This window comes from Cajanus cajan, chromosome 9, assembly GCF_000230855.2.
Source record: "Cajanus cajan strain Asha chromosome 9, NIPB_CcT2T_4, whole genome shotgun sequence".
In the NCBI taxonomy this organism is placed as follows: domain Eukaryota; kingdom Viridiplantae; phylum Streptophyta; class Magnoliopsida; order Fabales; family Fabaceae; genus Cajanus; species Cajanus cajan.
In genome coordinates, this window is record NC_138525.1 from 48,067,681 (window position 1) to 48,073,064 (window position 5,384).

A 5,384-nucleotide genomic window follows, 5' to 3' on the forward strand; every position below is an offset into this window, starting at 1 on the left:
TGGGCGCCAAATGTTCTTACCGGAAATCTGCTGTAGAGCTGATCCGCCAGGTAAGATCGGTGAGCCTCCTTCACTGGTACGCTGATGCTCCAACATGGGGGTGGTACCTGCAAAAGAGACTTCGATGCTAAAGTTAGTGTTTGTGTGAATACTAGTCTCGTATAAGTAATGCACGTACCTTAGTGTGAATTAGGGTTGTCTTGGGCCTTGGGCCTGTGATAAGATATAATGTGATCAGATAAGGGATATCGTCTGGGGCGAGATCCTCGGGAATCAGTTATGATTCACTTAAATACCGAGCTGATGTCGCGTGGTGCGTGTCCGAGGTCGGCTTACGTTATGGTACCGAGCTCGGAGCTCGGTTACGCAGTACAGATAGTACATTAATTATTTTTTTTAACTTTAATTGCTTCTAAATGAAGGAAAAGAAGTAAGAAAACATGAAATCTTGAAACCCTTCATTGAGTCATATCTAACAAATTATGAGAAACAATTTTGGGCATTTTTCTTATTCCAGAACGGCCCGTTTCACTTTTGAAACGGCCCGTTCCGGGCAACCAATTGGGCCTCTGACCCAGCGATTTTGGGAGGAATAAATTTAAATTGAGTATAAAAATAATAAAAAAAAATGATTGTAAAAACTAAACTTAAATAACTTAGTTAAAAAATGACTATAATTAATAATTTAATGTAAAAAATTTTTAAAAAAATTTGAAAATAAATAATAAAATAAAATCCTTCCTTTATGAGTCCCAAACCCGTCCCGCCCCTTGCAAATAATTTTCGCTCTGTCTCCCGAAAAAATTAGGAGTCCGCCGCCCCTCTTAAGGTTAGGGTTTCAATTCCATTCCCAAATGTCTCTCTATTCTCTTCCTCACTCAATGTTTTTCTACTCCATTCTCTATTTTCTATTCTCTATTCTCTTTCTATTCCCAAATTTGCCTTCTTTGTTTTTACTTTCTTGCTCGTGTTACTCCTATTTTTTGCATTTTCACATTTTCTTTTCATTTTTGTTTGATTGCATTCCTGTGCTGTTATTGGGATGAACGTGTTTATGGAGTGAATATGTTGTGCTTTGTTTTCGCCATCCATGTTAGGTGCGTGTAGAGGTGGGTGTGGAAATGTTCCAGAAACATTTGGTTTGATTAGTTTTTTTATTTTTATTTTTTATTATGGTTGTTAATTGTTTGATAAAAGCCATATAATAAAGAAACTAATTTTTGATTAATTTCTTCGTTAGTTTTGTATTAGATAAATAATTAAAAATTAGAGTAAATTAGTTTTTGAGGATTAGAATTAGACTATATAAGTTAGTATAATGAAATAAGTTTAGTTAGACTAATTAATTAGACTGATTAGTTAGTGTAGTAATTAATTTGTTTACTCGATTAATTAATTATAGACTAAGTGAGTGAGTGTTAGTTAAGTGGGGCGTTTAAGTGCCATAAACTTTCTTAGTGCTGTGTTAATTCTCATAAAAATATTGAAGGCGCAGATTGTGATACTGTGATGGTTTTCTTTTGTCTTCCTCAAGTGTCATCAAGTTTTGAGGGTATTAGGCACTAAGAAAATTTATATATTAATATACTTTTACAAAATTTTATTTTTACTAACCCTTCAAGTGGAGCCCAGGCAACAGTTCTAATAGGAACTGTATCCGCACCAAAACAAAGCACGGGCTTTGAATCTGTAGATTGCAAATTTAGTAAATAAACAATAAAACATAAACTTATTTTTCAATATAGCTACCTGCTCTAACAACCAAATAGGTAAACATGAGACACACATAAAGTAACAAAATTATTACCCTGGCATTTTGATGAAGAATTTGTACAAAATTTCCACAAAGCCACCTATATAAATATAAAGCAAATTATATTAAAAGTGATATATATTGTGAAAAAAGGGTTTCAGACAACAATATGCTGATATTTTAAAACAACAATGCTATTATGGAAAAAAAATTGAATGTTTTCTCCCTTTTCCTATTTGTTAAAAAGCAAGGTAAACATGAACTTAGAGAAGGTAAAATACAAATAATTGAACCTTTAGGGAATTATACCATTCCATCATGGCAGCCAGCAAGTAAATAGTCATGAGGCAGCTTAACTGACCACTCCACTGTCAGTGGAATGTTGTGAGATAAAACAATAGAGTAAATTAAATCACATAGCCAGGCTACTTGAAAGCATAAATTAAAAAGCATCATGTAAATTCAATAACATTTTGCAGCTGCATGAATTTAACCAGTAGAAGCCAACTAGTGGATAGCATGATTTGAACAAGCATACTTCTATTGATTTCAGCTTTTAGAATTCTCCACAATGAACAATGAGTAAATGATTGTAAACTGCAGGTTTTAATTTAGAAAAAAAAAACACTATCAACTAGAAAACAAATTTTATCGGTAACAATCTTCTAGGTGATGTTTTGAAAACTAAAGCAAAGGTTGAAAAGGTTGACTGGCAAGACCTCTATGACATAGTTTAGCCAATTAGATTTCTAGTTGAACCGGATATGTTTGAAGTGGAGACATGGTTCACAGTTTGACAGGTTCAACCCACTGGTTCGGTCTGGTTTTTAAAACATTACTAGGGGTTGACAACAATTGGATCATGTGGCAAGACCTTTATGACATAGTTCAGCCAATTAGATTTCCTTCTTCCTTATTATCCTCCAAAATCCTAATGAATGGAAAAATGATGCAGTTGATGTTGACAACTTTATTTAAATTCTTAAATATACAAAAGAGAACCATTTGGCCACTAAAATATTTCTTGCAAGGTATTGAATCATTCTCGCATATTTATGACATTGTAACCTTTCATGTATTGTTAAAGGTACAACCCCTGTGACTTAGACACCTTTGTTTCCTCTGCTGATCTAGAATCATTTTGCCACTTTAGATAGAAGTAAAATGACTTGCATCATTCATAGGTACATTCCTGCCGTGTTTCTGCACGTAATTCTTTGATGTCTAAATTTTGGATTAGATAGATAGTGAATTTTCACTATTCAACAGGGGAAATGATAATTTTGGGAAAGTGGTTGGGGGAGGTTAGACTTTTGTGTATCATTATTTAAGTAGATTTTTAAAAAGTTGCTTTTATGCATCCATTTTGAACTTCTTTGTCTGAGGAAATTTTAGTTACAACTTCTAAAGCTGTTGTGTGCACCATCTTGGATCTTCATTGTTATCCATTTTGGACTAGTCTTGTTTTGATGCATAAATGATACATCAATCTTAATGTTGTTTTATCCCCTGTAAATTCAGCTGGACTCATTTCTTCTTTGTTTAATTGTGTAACTTAGCAATTTCTATATTTTGTGCTATCTTTTGTGTCTAATGAAATCGTTGCTGGTAGTAAAGGATATATACTCTCCAATTTGACAGCTGAATTCTGCATTCTCTAACGATAGGGGACATCACATTCTTGTTGCATATCTTAGCTTCAGTAGAATTGTTGTGGTTTGTTTATATATCCTGTGATGCAGGATGTGCAGGGTTATAAGAGTAAGGAGCTTGCTGTCGCATCAACACTTGAGGATGATGTTAGTTTTTATCAAATTGTGAATCCTAATGTGGCAAACCTTTTCCATATTGATCCAGAAGTCAAATGCCTAGCTTTAATCCTTATTTGAACTACCAAGAAAAAATCAAGTGGTGCAAGGACCCTGTTTGGAAATCAAACCAGCTTGGAACTCCTTTACAACAAATTCATTCCACTGTTGAAAAAATTAAATTCAGTTTTATTTGGAAGTGTTTAATGACTATATCTTAATTCCTCTGTGTTTTGCATTTCTAGTGCTAGGAATGAAATAGAACTGTTGAAATGTTTATGCAATCATAGAAATTGAACAACTGCTTGAAAAAAGAAATCCTCACAGAAATTGGAAATACTAACTTCTTTGTGTTTTACCTCTGAAAATTTTGTAGCACACTATTTTAATGATTCAGTTTTATTCCATGTACTGCTTTGTTGATGAAAATACTAACTTCTTTGTGTTTTACCTCTGAAAAGCCTTTCATATGTTGTTTGTGACCAGATTATAAGGTATTTAGGACTGACCAAAAAGTATTGGCCACATTTCTTTTTAATTCCAGTGGCTCTTGCCTTCTTTCATCATCACATTAAATGTGATAGTGGATGTTAATCTTGCTGGATGTATTTTGGCAATGTTTGAACGGATTTAATGCATGTCTGGTGATGCTTAAATTTAGATAAATAGACCCTTAATACTTCTCTTAGAAAGCTAATATAAATAAGCAATCATTTCTTCAAAATGAGTTAAACCAAGCATGCTCTTCACATGATTAGTTAGCTTGGTATTGAAGAAATAATACGAATATGTGGTGCAGAATTTTATGGCTGAAGCTGCATAGAGAGCTTGTGTTTTTTTATCTCCTTATAATTTACTTGATCAACATGAATCGCAGGGAAAATAACTTAATAGCAACCACATTGGCTTTCTCAAAGGCAAATTAGTCAATCATGCCATAAACAGATTGAGTTTCTCTTTCAAAGTGTACACTATTTAGTATAGTATATATTTTTTTTCAAGATCTATAATTCAAAAATTATTTTTTTTTATATTTTTAAGAATTCACTTTAAAAGATCTATCTTTCTTTAAAAAATATATATATATATATAAATATAAATATTTTTTCAAAACACTTCTCTAAAATATTTGTTTTTTTTTATCAAAACACATTATTATTAATTTTTTTAAAAATCTCACTTAAATTTTTTTTTTAAAACTTGTCAATATGTTGAGTTAACCATTCCATCATATTATATAAACAAAAATATTTTTAAGCTTATAGAACTAAATTGAGTGAGAACAGTCTTATGTTGTTGTAATTATATATGATACAATTTTATTTTAGTTTATTGCCCCTGTTAGCGTGTGTGTTGTATGTACATGAATCAAGGTTATCAAATCAAGCTAATTTTTTTCACGAGAGTTAGTGAAAAGACCATGATCATAGACCAAAATATCTTATTTCTTAATTGCTATTTTCTAATAGCTGGTTGATATTAATATGGTTCATTGTTGTTTTATACTACTTGCCTCTCGTCTGCCTCGTCTATTTATATATACTTGCAATAATTTATATATATTGTTCCTAGAATTTATTAAGTTTTACTTTCAGGTGTAATGTGTTGATGAAGTTATACTGTGCATTCATGTTTATAAGTAACATAGGAGGGAGTCAATATTGACATATTAAGATAAGTTACAATTAATGGTCTCAAAATTGCAAGCTATACCATTTATAGTATGTAATTTTTTTATATGATTTGAATTTTTTACTGAATTATGTGAACATAGAATCATTTCACCTTATTGGTTGTGCTCAATTTTAGTTTCATGTAATGTG

The 5,384-nt window shown here is 31.8% G+C and overlaps 1 long non-coding RNA gene across 1 annotated transcript; it reads left to right on the forward strand.

Moving 5' to 3' along the window:
- Positions 1–200: 200 nt before the first annotated feature.
- Positions 201–4,021, forward strand: LOC145951693 (uncharacterized). Its single transcript, XR_014429589.1, has 2 exons — positions 201–829; positions 3,496–4,021. It is a non-coding gene; the product is annotated as an uncharacterized LOC145951693 (long non-coding RNA).
- Positions 4,022–5,384: the final 1,363 nt, after the last annotated feature.